We start from the raw sequence: 14,372 nt of genomic DNA, 5'->3' as shown, positions 1-14,372 counted from the left end.
CGCGTGACGTCGGCGTGAGGGCACCGTTCTGGAGATCCTTACGAGCATTTTTTGTTAACCAGTACCATAAGATAAGTTGAAAAGGAGGACACGGACTGTGAGAAGAAACAAAGAAATCATGCGCTCCGGCGCTGGCTCACAATAATACGTGCGCGGACATGTGCATAAAGCTTGTGTGGCTGAACCTTCGGGGAAGTGCTTTGGACAAACGATAAGGTGATGGCTCCTAACTTTTTCGATACGGAGGAGACAGATGTGGCAGATTTCTAGTCAAAGGAATTATTAGTTGCATGAGATGATTCAAAATTTTCTAGTAAATTATTTAGCTATTATTGATGACGACTGATCTTATAATTATTGTACTATTTTTTTTTTGGTGAAATTATTCTTGTACTAGTTCAAGGAAGTCTGGTTTTTTTGGTTGTTTGCTGCTAAGGATTAATTGTTAATTATTTGGAAAAGGAGGAGAGACTTCAGCTTGGAGCGAAGTGTGTTTATCTGAAGTGTGGAGCTGGGAAATGAAGCTTGACTACATTAAGAAAAGCTTGGAGGTGTCTTTAGATATATGGGTGGCAGTGGGTCATATTGTCACAATATGCTGATTTCAATTTGAGTAGTCTCATACCTTGCCATGGATCAATTTATCTAGTGATGTCAAATTGATTCTTTTCACTTCCATTATCCTTCTAAGACAACATAATTATCTTTTTCCCCTCTCTCAAGATGTAGCCATACGTGATGCATAAAACTAGCAAGAAAATTCTTACAAAAAAGTACCATATTGTTTTGTAATATGATAAAGTTAATATGTGCATGGATATCGCACCAATTTTTGCTCTGAAATTCTGATAACAATGAACTAGCATGGGAATGTGTGTGTATGTGTGTGGTTTTTTTGGTCTTGTTGAACAAGACCTTGAGCTTATTGCTTCCACATTCTAGCTTTTGATTGGCCCTTCAAAGTTTTGCCAGTTCACTAGCAGTTTGGCATCATGATATATATAGTTAATTGGCTATAGTTTGTAAATCAATTCTATCTTATAATATTCTCAGATAATCCATGTTGTAAACTTCCATATCTCACAATGAGATTAAAATGGAGTTAGGAAGACAGCACTGCTACCTGGTAGCTTTTAAATCTAAAGCTGCGTCTCCTTGTTTTTGTTTTGTCTACAAAAAAGTAAAAAATTTAAACTAATTTCACAAACAAATACATGTAAATCCATGATGGCAGGATGACTATTGCTACTAAAACAACCATTAAACTATCATCCACCATTGGATGTCATTGGTATGCCAGTGTCATGGAACCTAGTCCATGGACTATAGCCAGTTCTTCTCAATTAATTAAGTTATACATGCCTTCAATCAATCTACTTTTTTTTAGGCTAAGTACAAAATGTTGTAATTTATTTGATTGAATTCATCTGCATGTGGCCCATACTAACACGCATCAGTATTTGTTTTATATGTTTTAGATTGATCTAGATTCTTACTAAAGATAAATTTCTGATAAAGTGATAAAAATATATTGATAGTTTGATCAAGTTGAGCTTTATACAACTATCATAAATAACGTCCATCTTTCAATCGTTGTGACTAATTCAGATACTATATCTAATGATGAGACATATTATAAAAGAACTTCTATAGACTTGGTTTCCTTCTCACTTGAAAATTTGTGAGATTTTCTCCATTGGATATACTCAGATTAGAGATAGAAAAATCAAGATGTTATTCTACGACATCGAGGTGCACATCCAGACGCACATTCAGGATTGGTTCTCTTGTGGTTGCAAGTTGTAGATGATTGCAGATTGATTTTATTAGACTTGAACAATAATGACCGGAGATACAATTATTTTTGTATTTAAAATTAAATTTTTATCACAAGATACAACCAGCCAATTCTTTTGGATATATTTAAAAAGCTCATAATTTTTTTTTTTCACAAATTCACGTGAGAATATGAAGAAATTTTTTAAACTTTGCATACAAAAGTGTTTGTATTACATTCCCCTAATAGCACCGGCATTCCTTAGCAGCTCTATTTTTGCATAGAAAGGTACCTATATAATAAAATAATAAACCCTTCTAGAATCTTCCTCCTAGCTTCATAAAAAAAATCATCATACCTAAGTTCCTAGCAAATGCCATCCAAACAAATCCACCAACCTGTACAAAATGCTTGTGATGCTCTCCACCGATACCATCCTAGAAAGAGATCTTCCCCTTTTTTTTTTTTAACAAAAAAGAAAGTCTTCCTTTCAATCTGTATCATTATATAGGGATGTAAATGGGCCTGCAAGCCAACCTTACATTCCTTGGGCTGTCTTTCCAAGCCAACCTTGTAGAGTTTTTCCAAAATCCTCGGCCCGGCCCAGCCCATTTGCATCCCTACTAACAAAATAGCTCAACCACTATCATGTTTTTTTTTTTAATGATGCATATATTATGTTCTCTTTTTTTTAAAAAAAAATTATATGAGGTAGAAAATTCATACAAATCTAATATAAGTATATTTAGAAAAAATTAGAAAATAAAATATCATGAAAAAAAAGAGAAATGGCTGCATAGTCTGCCCATAAAACTCTACCAAATTGTTCTGCCATATAGGAAGCTATTTAATCTACTTCACTATTTCACGATAAGTACTAGTGAGACAGAAAAAAGTATAGCTCTCAATTATCTTCGAGATGTCCTATAGTAAGCGGTGTCCATCTATCTTGCAACTGTTTCATTATCTATCCAGTCACTATCATTAAATCATCTTCTAGATAAATAAGATTGGCCTTGAGAATGAACCTTGCATTACTAAAGCCTTCCCATACCATCCCACCAACGGCAATGAATTTATAATTGCTAGCTTAACTTCTAGGTAGTTTCTTTTATTTGTCTTCTTCCCTACTTTGGCCCGTCGTAGTTCTCTCATTTTATTCTTAGACACAGAAAGTAAGATAAAGAAAAGAAGAGGCCAAAAAAGAGAGAAAAAAAAGAAAAGAAGAGGCCAAAAAAGAGAGAAAAAAAAAAAGCGATCAAATAAGCAAAAAAAGGGAAGGCAATAGGGTCTTGATGGTATAAAATAAAATTTTTTGCTTTTCATGCTGAATATTTTTTGGAAGCCCACTAGAAACTCATAACCACTTCTACCATACATGCGTGCTTGAGTGCATGTTTATGTATGTGTATTTGTGTGTGTGTGTGCATGTGTGTGGCACTTGCGTGCGTGTACTTGAGGTGTTGGTGTGGGTGTGTGTGAGAGAGATCCGCTTGCTTGTATCTAAATCGAAATCTTCTCCCACACTTGCTCTTGCTTCAAGTAACTAAATTTGGGATGAATTGGGGTTTTGGAGCAGTAAAGATACTTCTACACGGCTTAACTGCATTAACTAAATATTCTCCTCATGACGCTTGTGATTAATTCTGAGTTTTTTTGTTTAATGATAAAAAATCTAAGTGCATATATAACAAAATCTACATATTATCATCATGTTTCTTGTGATCAATTCTGAATTAAATGTTCAGTGATCCAAAATCCAAATGCATATATAGCAAGATCTCAAGCTAATATATGTATTAGTTTGCTCCTTTTCATGTTTTCAACTAGTTATGATCTTTTATGCAAAGATTAGAACAATGAAGATGCATTAATGCTTCACACAAATGTGAATCATGCATATTTTTATTTTGAAAAATGTCATGGGCAATAATACTTTATCATATTATTATTTCCAATCATGCAACCATGCAAGATTGTCTCCATCTGGAAATGTGAACATGTCAAACTAGAACGTGAACATGCCAAGCCAAAAGTATTATTTTATACTATCTTAGTTCAGTCATTGGGTCACTCCTATCAAATTCTTAAATATGTTTCAACTAGAATCAATCAATGGACATCCCTGTCATGAAACCTTTAGTATAAAGTCTTTTGTATGGTCACCTGAAAAGCTATTCCTACGCCATATATCTCAACTCTCCCAGGTCTAACCAGTAAAAAATTTAATACATACGTGTATACCAACCAAATTGACTCCAAACGAGCGAGAATTGGATTCTGACTCCGAGCTAACAGTGACCACTACCACGGTTCTTGGTCATCTTCTCGAACTTTTTTAGGTCTACATCTTCCTTATTGACATATACTTCGTACAAATTATAGATCTTAGATAAATTTTCATATAGTGATGAAATATGTTTATTATATGTACAGCTAAATTGAAAGCCTCGTGGATTAGTGGCCTTGATGCTACGTGTCTTAACAGATGGCTGCGATTTTTTTTTTGGATGATATATTTGAATAAAAAGGTATTTTATCTTATCTCTAAATTTTACGAGGTAGAACCTTGGAAAACCTTTTTTGGATGGATAATTTCCCTCTCGTACCTTTCCATTGGTGCACACTTTGAAATGAATTTTATGTACACTAGCTTTTATGACTTTAGGAGAAGTATATACACGTATATTTGCAAAATATATAGCCAACATTATAGTGATGATGAAATGATCTTGCAAGTGGTTTATATGTTGACTTAGACCATGCACTCTATGGGATGCTGCGCAGGGCCGGTCCTGACATTTTTTAGACCCAAGACTAAATGAAAAATGGGATCTTCTTTATTAAAAATTAACATATTTTAAATATTAATTATTATTGAAAAATTAATCTATGTGTAATAATTTTTTATAGATATATTCGTTAAACAATGTATAAAATTCATCATTAATTTATTTAATTATTTTTTTTATTATAATATTATAGAAAATTATCTTTGCATCTTATTGAAATATTAATACAAAATCTAGGTCTCGGATCTGAAGCGGTCCAATTTGACCTGTCGGTCCTGATGCTGCGTCGTATGGAGGCACTGTCAGTGAGCTTGTGGATGTCTGACTGCAAAGCTAAAAAAAAAATTTGGGTCCATCCCATCACCAGCATTTGATTGTCTGGACTTTGAAAGGGAAAGCCATCAAATCAAGTAAGCGGGGCTCCTTGCGATTTGCCAAATGATTGAAGTATCCTTGTACAACTCGTGAAATGATTCTTTTCATACTGATTTAGAAGTAATAGGCTGCCCAGCTTCTTTTTATTTTATTTTATTTTTTAAAGGAAGACTGCTTAGCTATTCTAACAGGCCTTTGCTTGGACTAGGTTCTAGTGTCTTATTTTTATGAAGGTTGGACACTTTCAACCTAGTGCAATGTAAACCACATTGGCATGCAAAAGAGAATTGTTTGTTCTAACATGTGTAGGGATTAGATTTCTTTTTATTTATTTATTTATTTTAAAATTTTTTTTTGTACAACTCTTAAGCACATGGTGTGTACTTATATTCGTGCTTGGGTATACGTATTTGCATTCTTATGCATAGCATGCCCATGTACATGTGCATGCTTGCGTGCATGTGTATGCTCATGTTTGTACTTTCATGTGTGCATGCCCACATGCTTATATATGTATAATTCTATATAGATTCAATAGGTGACATATACTTGTTGAATCACATAAAATTATTCTAGAATAATGCCAAATGGCTCATAGATTGAGTTGGAGCGTGTTGAACAATGCTCCAGCCAACTTGAGCATGCCAAACTCTACCAGCTCTTTATCCTCAATTGAAATCTTGAAATCTCCCCAATTTGAGGATGGCAGTGAGTCACGTTTGATCAAATTCAGGTCAATTTATTTTTATCTAGACTTATAACCAGCCACCTATCTCGTTATGTCTTATTAGCTCAGCACTTCAAACTGAGGGAAAAAAAATAAAGGCAAGAGGAGAGATCTGACGTCAAGTGGGATGGAATAGAGAAGCTAAAATATCGAAGAAAACATAATAAATTATAAATATGCCATCCGCTCCACTTCTCTCAGAGCAATTTGTAATATTTTAGCTACAGAGTACCGCACAAGCTTCTATTTATTTAAAAGGCACTTGAATAGCTAGTGGTCCACCGTACTCCTACTATTTCTATTGCGCTTGCGGTCAAGGTTTTAATAATTCGATCGGCTTGTGGTGACTCGTGAAGTTCAAAGACCAAAGGCAATCTTGATTCATTTGTAATCTAATTGGTCATACATAATGCAAACTAACTTAATTATTAAAAATATAATTATTCAGGATCCTATCCAAATTAAAAAATTAGTTAAAAAATATTATTTGATATTTACTCAACATCTACCTCTTGCATAGCCGATATGGACTAAATATATGTTTATATAAATCTTCACATACTTTTTTTATTTAAGCTCCGATGTCATCACTAAATTAAATTAAAGATTCAAATTCATTCAAATCCAATCATAAGTATCGTAAATCTAATCTATCTTTGTACTTAAATATTTTCTATTCTATATGGACTAAGAGTTGAGTTCGTTATGATGCCATTTCTCATAAATCAGGATTTTACCCAAAAATCTAGTTGGTAGATAAGTTCTTTGTTCTTAAGTAGGTATCTAGGATCTATCCATTATATAGTTGATATAAAATTAAATACACATCCCTAGACTCCTCATAAAAAGCCTCACCCAACTTCATTGATTCTGAATTGATCCGGTTGCAGATCCAAGTCAAAAATTGCCACTCCAAGACCTCATAGAGCATTGCACAAATAACTGCTTTGAAGCATGATGCAATTGCATGGTTACTCGATCGGCCAATGGTTGAATGGCAAGTAAATAGAAAGTATCATAAGTTTTAGCCGATGGAAATGATATTGTGATAAAATTTATGCTAGCATATGAAAAAATAGATGCTATACTTTACAAAAATAGGTCTAATACACAATAATGCACCTATATTAGCAGGCAAAAAGAAAACCACTTTCAGGTTTGTGATGGTTTAGCAAAAATGAGAAGAAAATATTTGCACGAGCCAAAGATGATGCTACTCCCAACTTATACTGAATTGATAACCATTGGATTTGATTTTTAGAAAGTGGAAGCTACACGTTTGAAAAGATATCTTTTTGAGATATTTTTAGGGGGGTCATCCCTATCTTCTCTCAAAAAAATTTTCTTTTTCATTTTATATAAATAAACTGTTGGGTGGATGTCTGGCCAGGACACCACCTCCCAAGATCCTTTCAGTACCACGCGATGCAGCAGGAAGAAAGAAGAAACAAAATAAAAGGAAAAACAATCAAAATACGTGGATCAGCCACAAAAGGGCTCGTCTCCACGGGGCATGCAAACTTCACTATGAAAAGAAAATTTTACAAGAGGAGACCTCACCCTCAACCCTTGTACACCCAATTCTCTCTCACCTAAAGTTTCCCTCACAAAAGCCCTCTCTCTCTTGGAGACCCCCCTGAACCCCTGAAGAGCCTGGCGACCGCTGTCCAGGAGCCTCCTGCTCCTTCTCTCACAACGCTCTCGCCTCTCTCTCTTCTCGGTTCGTACGGCGGCGAGAAAACCCGAGCACACCTTCTCTGTTTCACGCATAGCCCTTTTAAAGGGTTAAACCAAGTTTAAAACTAGATTAGAGAGGGATTAGGAGTCCTAAACAAAGCCAAAAAACCTCCCTGACCGTCGGATCAAGACCGGGAGTCCTCTGGGCCGTTGGATCGCGCTCCGGTCCACGGAATAGTGCCGTGGACCGTGAGAAACGTGTGGGAAACGCCCACGCGGTCCACAGACCGTGCCGTGGACCACCCGGTCCACGGTGGACCGGGGCAAGGGGCCAGCAGGCCTGGGTCGCACGTCCCGCGCGGGCCAGGCCTGGGTCGCGCGTCCCGCGCGGGCCTGGGACGTGCGTCCCATGCGGGCCTGGGTCCCGCGTCCCACGTGGGCCTGGGACGCGCGTCCCGTGCGCCGCCGCCTGCGGCCGCGCCGCTGCCGCCCGCCGCCGGTCCTCCGCCGCCTCGATTCTCGTACCGACTTCATAAGCTCGTATCTCCTCCATCCGAGCTCCGTTTCAGGTGATCTTGATCTCGTTGGACTCCGTTTTTCACCGCGAACCTCGTTGTGGGCTCAATGTGGGCTGAATCTCAAGGCGTCAAATCCTAACAATATCTACCTCGACTCGATATTCGGCCTCCTCCAAACTTCGAGAGCTTCTGGATCTCCTCGCCCCCATGCCCTGGGGCAATCGCCTGCTGATCATGGATGGGCAAACATGGGAGTCGAGCCAGGCTGCTCGATCCCATCTCCGTCGTATGCTGTGCTCCTTCTGACCTGAGACCTGCTCGGGGCATCATCCTGCGGCAATAGGAATCTTACCTTGCGACGTCGCCTCTCGTCCTCCCGAGTCTCCTGTCTCGTGCCCGATCCGCCTTCTGGAGCTCCACCTCGCTCTGGGCTCCACCTGGCTCCCGATGCTTCACCTCGCACTGGGCTCCCTACCAGGTAATAATATCCTCTGCTCCCCTTCTTCCCCTCCAGCACAATCCTATCGCCGCGTAGCACCCTCAGGATTCCTCTACCAGCTACCATCCTGTAGCCTCTTGAATCCAATCTGCTAAGTGAGATAAGATTCCGCCTGAAATTGGGTATGTATCGGACCTCCCCCAATCTCCTCACTGCACCATCATGTATCCTCCAGCTGACCGTCCCAATGCCTCTGATCGCACAGCTCGATCCATCCGGCAGATATACAGTGCTCTCACTGTTCTCCAGGGAGTCAAACTGCTCCTCTCTGCAACACACATGATAGGGGCATGCAGAATCTAATATCCACTGCTGGGAAGAAGCAGATACCTCGTCAGATATCTCAAAGACATCTCCATCTAAATCACTGCCGGCCGTCGCTACAGCAGCCACCGTCCGATTTTTCAGTTGAGGGCAATCTCTGGCTAGATGCCCCAACTCCTCACACCGGTAACACCTGATTTTGCTCAAGTCCCTCCTGGACTTAGATCGCCCTCGTTGCGATCTCCTGTCGCTCCATCTACCGCTTCCTGCACCTCCAGAAGCCACCAAAGCTGAGCTATCGCCACCTGAGCTCGAAGCTGGATTCTCCCTCCTGAGAACCTCGTTCTGGAGTATCACCGCGGTGACCTCGTCCATCTTGATAGTGCTCTTCCCCACTAGAAGAACAGTCACCAATGACTCGTACGAAGAGGGAAGCGACGTCAGCAAAACCAGCACCCTGGTCTTCTCCTCAACGTTCTTGCCAACGCTAAGAAGGTCGGTGAGGATCTTCTGGAAGTGGCTCAAATGCTCCTGCACGCTCTGTCTCTCAGTCATCCGCAGTTGGTAAAACTGCCTCCAAAGGAAAAGAGTGTTGGTGAGAGACTTCGCCATATACAACTCCTCGAGCTTCGACCACAGCACCGTCGGGGAAGTCTCGCTCAGCACATGGATCACCACCTCATCCGTCAGGTACATGCGGATGGTACTCATCGCCTGCATTTGTAGCCGTTTCCAATCCCGCACCTCCATGGTGGTCGGATTCTCATCGCACAAGAGAGCTTCGATCAACCCCTGTTGGATGAGCACCTCCTTCACCCTTGCCTGCCACAAGGAGAAATTGCTCTTACCATCGAACTTGTTGATCTCCATCTTGATTGTTCATGTTTTCTCAATCTTCAGTCTTGCTCACCACCACTGCAATCTGCGTCCTTGTACTGCCTTGCTCTGATACCACTTGTTGGGTGGATGTCTGGCCAGGACACCACCTCCCAAGATCCTTTCAGTACCACGCGATGCAGCAGGAAGAAAGAAGAAACAAAACAAAAGGAAAAACAATCAAAATACGTGGATCAGCCACAAAAGGGCTCGCCTCCACGAGGCATGCAAACTTCACTATGAAAAGAAAATTTTATAAGAGGAGACCTCACCCTCAATCCTTGTACACCCAATTCTCTCTCACCTGAAGTTCCACTCACAAAAGCTCTCTCTCTCTTGGAGACCCCCTTGAACCCCTGAAGAGCCTGGCGACCGCTGTCCAGGAGCCTCCTGCTCCTTCTCTCACAACGCTCTCGCCTCTCTCTCTCTTTTCGGTTCGTACGGCGGCGAGAAAACCCGAGCACACCTTCTCTGTTTCACGCACAGCCCTTTTAAAGGGTTAAACCAAGTTTAAAACTAGATTAGAGAGGGATTCGGAGTCCTAAACAAAGCCAAAAAATCTCCCTGACCGTCGGATCAAGACCGGGAGCCCTCTGGGCCGTTGGATCGCACTCCGGTCCACGGAATAGTGCCGTGGACCGTGAGAAACGCATGGGAAACGCCCACGCGGTCCACAGACCGCGCCGTGGACCACCCGGTCCACGGTGGACCGGGGCAAGGGGCCAGCAGGCCTGGGACGCGCGTCCCGCGCGGGCCTGGGACGCGCGTCCCGCGCGCCGCCACCTGCGGCCGCGCCGCCGGTCGCCGGCGGTCCTCCGCCGCCTCGATTCTCATGCCGACTTCATAAGCTCGTATCTCCTCCATCCGAGCTCCGTTTCAGGTGATCTTGGTCTCATTGGACTCCGTTTTTCACCGCGAACCTCGCTGTGGGCTCAATGTGGGCTGAATCTCGAGGCGTCAAATCCTAACATAAACACCCTTAAACTACTTGATGCCATATTTAGGGCATATTTGATTCATGATCAGAATCATAATTGGAAACAAAAATGAAAATTGGAATAGCCATATCCCACAATATGTTTGGTTCATGACCACAATCGAAATCAAAATCGAAATTTGAATACTATAGAAGAATAGGGATTGTGGCATTTTCATTCCTTTTTAGAATCAAAATAGGAATATAACTCTTTCCAACTAAAAGATTGGAATGTGCGCTACTTATTTTCATTTCTATTTTAGAATCCAATTCCTTCGAACCAAACATGCTCTTGTTAAAGTTAAAAATAATAAAATATCAATATTTTTGCAAAAAAAAATATATTAAATTAAGAATTAACTTTATTATTTATAATTTCGATCCGAAAGCATCTTATCTTGTTGGTCCTCAACTTTTCTGTCACTTATCCTTCCTTTTTGTAACCTATCTTGCTTTCTTGCAAGGGGTCCCCCTATTCAATGGTCTTAGTAGTGATGCTGACTCTGGAAAGTTCTATCATGTGAAAAAGGTGCAGGTCAAATACGTACGCTGCAATGGCCTGCCTGTCGTACCCTAACTTTACCATGTAACTTTAAAATGATGAAAGGTGGATGACCTAACCAGACCTCATCTATATCTAGTCGGTCTCCCTCTTTTGCAATGCAAGTGGGTTGAGTTGGGGTGGGATGAGTAATTTCTTTGCAACGATTAAAAGTTCCCATTCTGCTCACAATTGAGTAAACTAGATGAGTACAACCAGATATATCTGGTCCAAAGTGGCTGGTTGGCAACTGGTCAAGTGGAAAGAAAGACTCAAAGGAGGGAACACCCTCGAGCTGGTGCAAAGGTTGATATATTGAAGCCTTTGTGGTTGGAGTTCATGAGCAGGCGAAGGGGCGGCGCGTCTAGCCGGAGCTCTCTATTACTTGTACACTCGCATCGATCGTAACGTGGACGGGGTCATTGAGATGGTGTATTTCGAGGAAGAGACTGAATGCCAGGGCCACTGGTGGCATCCTCTCTATGGATCTTGAATGGTTGTATCCTATGAGCGCAGAACAAGACCACTCGACCCTACCTCGAGTTACAGGAATGTAGTTGAGTCTACTCCAACCTACCAAGGATAGACTCAGATTCATAGATCTTTCAAGTTGATACCAGTGATTAGGGTTTGAGTTCCACCTGCATTGTCTTAAATTTTCAGCTTTGTGGGTAGTTTTTGTTTTAGATTTTGATTGTTTCAATAAATTGGATGGGGACAATAAATCCCTTCTTGTTATCTATAAAAAAAAAAAAATAAAGGTGAAAAATTTTCATCTCCGCTGCATCTCATAATCTCTATAATGGCTGTTATAATAATTTTGTGCCATGTTTTATTAAAGGGAGGGGGTTACCTTTGATCCAGCGGATTTCTCCGGTCCTAAAAATTTTAGGAATTAGATAAAGTGGCACCAACAATCTTCATCAATTTTCATATATATTAATGAACAAAAAAAAATAATAACCATTATTAAATATTATCACAATCCTTTGTAATAAAATAATGAGTTATTACTTATTATATATATAATACATCTTAAGATAGACCATCCACGTGGCGCTGACGATTTATTAACAGCCTGATACGTGTCCTTAGTAGAGAATGATAGAATGATTGTCTGACCTCTACCGTCTTATCTTTTACAATCACTCACTCCTCCACTTTCTCTTTCACTAAGCGAGATCTATGATCTCAACAATCTCAGAACATGCGTGCCATTATACCTTATCAGCCAGAGCATGTCTCTAAAGCCGTTATTCTCTGACGGACAATGTACATCCTTGAAGGTGATAGGTATCCGCTTTCATTTATAAAATATTTTTTCAGGACTCTCTAGATAAATGAAGACCTATCTTGCATGCTCTCTTTTGAAGATGGACTCTATATTCATTGAAATTTGGCTTCTCTTTATATAAAGCTTTGAGTTCTCCATTCTTCCTTCTTTATTCTCCATTATTGGCCTCCCATGCATCATATTCGATATCACCTCTTTTCTCCATCAGTTACTCAGATTTTGTCTGTTTACTTTCATAAGAAACTGACTTAATCATCGGAAGAGCCACCATCAGAAAATCTCTCTAGCAAAAATTTTTTTTTTTTTATCTTTAATAATTTTACAGAATCCATTTAGAGAATTGATAGAGGATCCTACATTAGCATCTAGCTTCGAAGATCTGGATCAGTTGTTCTGCGACTGTCATTTTTTTTGACTTCAGTTCACTGGCCTAAGTCAGTTTGACCGTCCAAGGATAACAATAGAAATAACCATTGTGATGGTAATGTTTTGGATACAAAAACTTAAAATTATACTTTTTTGAGATAATTAAAATTAATTATAACGTCAATGCCTTAGCCCACCCCAGCTTGGCCTGATCGGGTCGCATTGGTGCACCTGCTCCTGTAGTCACGTTCTGGTCACCAACAATAATGATAAAAACCCTGGAGATTCCTGTCAGCTTCCCAGATGGGGAATCCTTTTTGGAAGGGACCACTTGATCTGGTGGGAGCTCATGTCATCATTGCCTTTGGATCGGTGGACCACCCGAAATGCTGCCGTGTCTCCTTCGCATTTGGAAAAACGGAGGTATCGAAGCGTTCGCGCCGGTACATCTTTGGCTGTCAGGATTCGTCTCGGAATTTGAAATTTCGTGGGGCGCAGATTTGTGGCAGCTTCGCAAAAAAGAAAAAAATTTTCTCCCTGGCCTTCAGATTGCAGTTACCGTACCTATCACGTGAACAGGGCCATTAATAACGGCGGAGCTTTCTGAGTTCCAAATCAAAGTTGACCCCACGGTGAAAAAAATAAAAAAAATAAAAAAGATAAATAGAATTACCGCATCTCGAGCCTGGGAATCATTTTAGTAACTTAGTTAGCATAGTATATGGATATAGATGGACTATCTTATGATTGTTGTCTACTTGTATCAGAATCCATCTTATATAAAAATACTCTCACATTCAGATTCTGTAATCACGGAGAAGGTATGACAGCTCCTCCGCATTGTTTTTCCCACAAATAGCTTAGTTTTTCGATAAATAAATTAAGTTTAAGGTCACATAATCATTGCAATGGAAGACCAAGTTGTTCCAGAGTTTTAAGTTTCATAGCAACAACCTTCAACATGTAACACCTTCCTCTCAACATGTGGTTTACCATTATTATACACTCAACAATAAGAGAGTAACATAACTATAGCGTAATTTCTTGGTATTTGTATTTCTTAATAATTTATATCATTTAATTAGCATATCTTCATTTTTAAGAGGTGTATTTTGCTCACCGGGTCGAAAAGAGTAGAATGAAAAGGGAATATACTCAATGGTAATGGTTTGAATTTTTTTTTTCATTTGAGAGAGATCTTTATAGTGGCATCTCCTCTTTTTTTGAAAAAATGATCGTTTGTATATAAAAAGAAAAATATGAGATGCAGATCATGATAAGAGAGCATCAGTGGACCCCAACGTCCAAGTGTTACATAAAGGACTTCACATTGGATTTCTATAGTAGAATATAACTTTTGATTCCTTGATAATTTTTATGAAGTAGATCAACATGAATGGAATGAATTCTCAATGTAGAATGTCCATTTTCGATTTTGAGTTAGTAAGTTTAGGACCACAATTCTTCTAAACAAACTCCACTAATTATATCTTAAATCATAATTTTCTCTTATATGTACAAACCAAGGTTCTAATTTAGATGAAGATGGTGAGACACCATGAGGTAGAGAAATGCAAGAGGCGCAATGTACTGGAGAGTGACCACACTCCATGTCTCCAATACCCCACTTCCCGCATCCTTGTCGGTGCCTTCTACGGATCCGGTATTCCGCTAGACCCCCATCCTCTCC

This window comes from Elaeis guineensis, chromosome 14, assembly GCF_000442705.2.
Source record: "Elaeis guineensis isolate ETL-2024a chromosome 14, EG11, whole genome shotgun sequence".
In the NCBI taxonomy this organism is placed as follows: Eukaryota; Viridiplantae; Streptophyta; class Magnoliopsida; order Arecales; family Arecaceae; genus Elaeis; species Elaeis guineensis.
Note: the sequence above shows the minus strand (reverse complement) of the source record.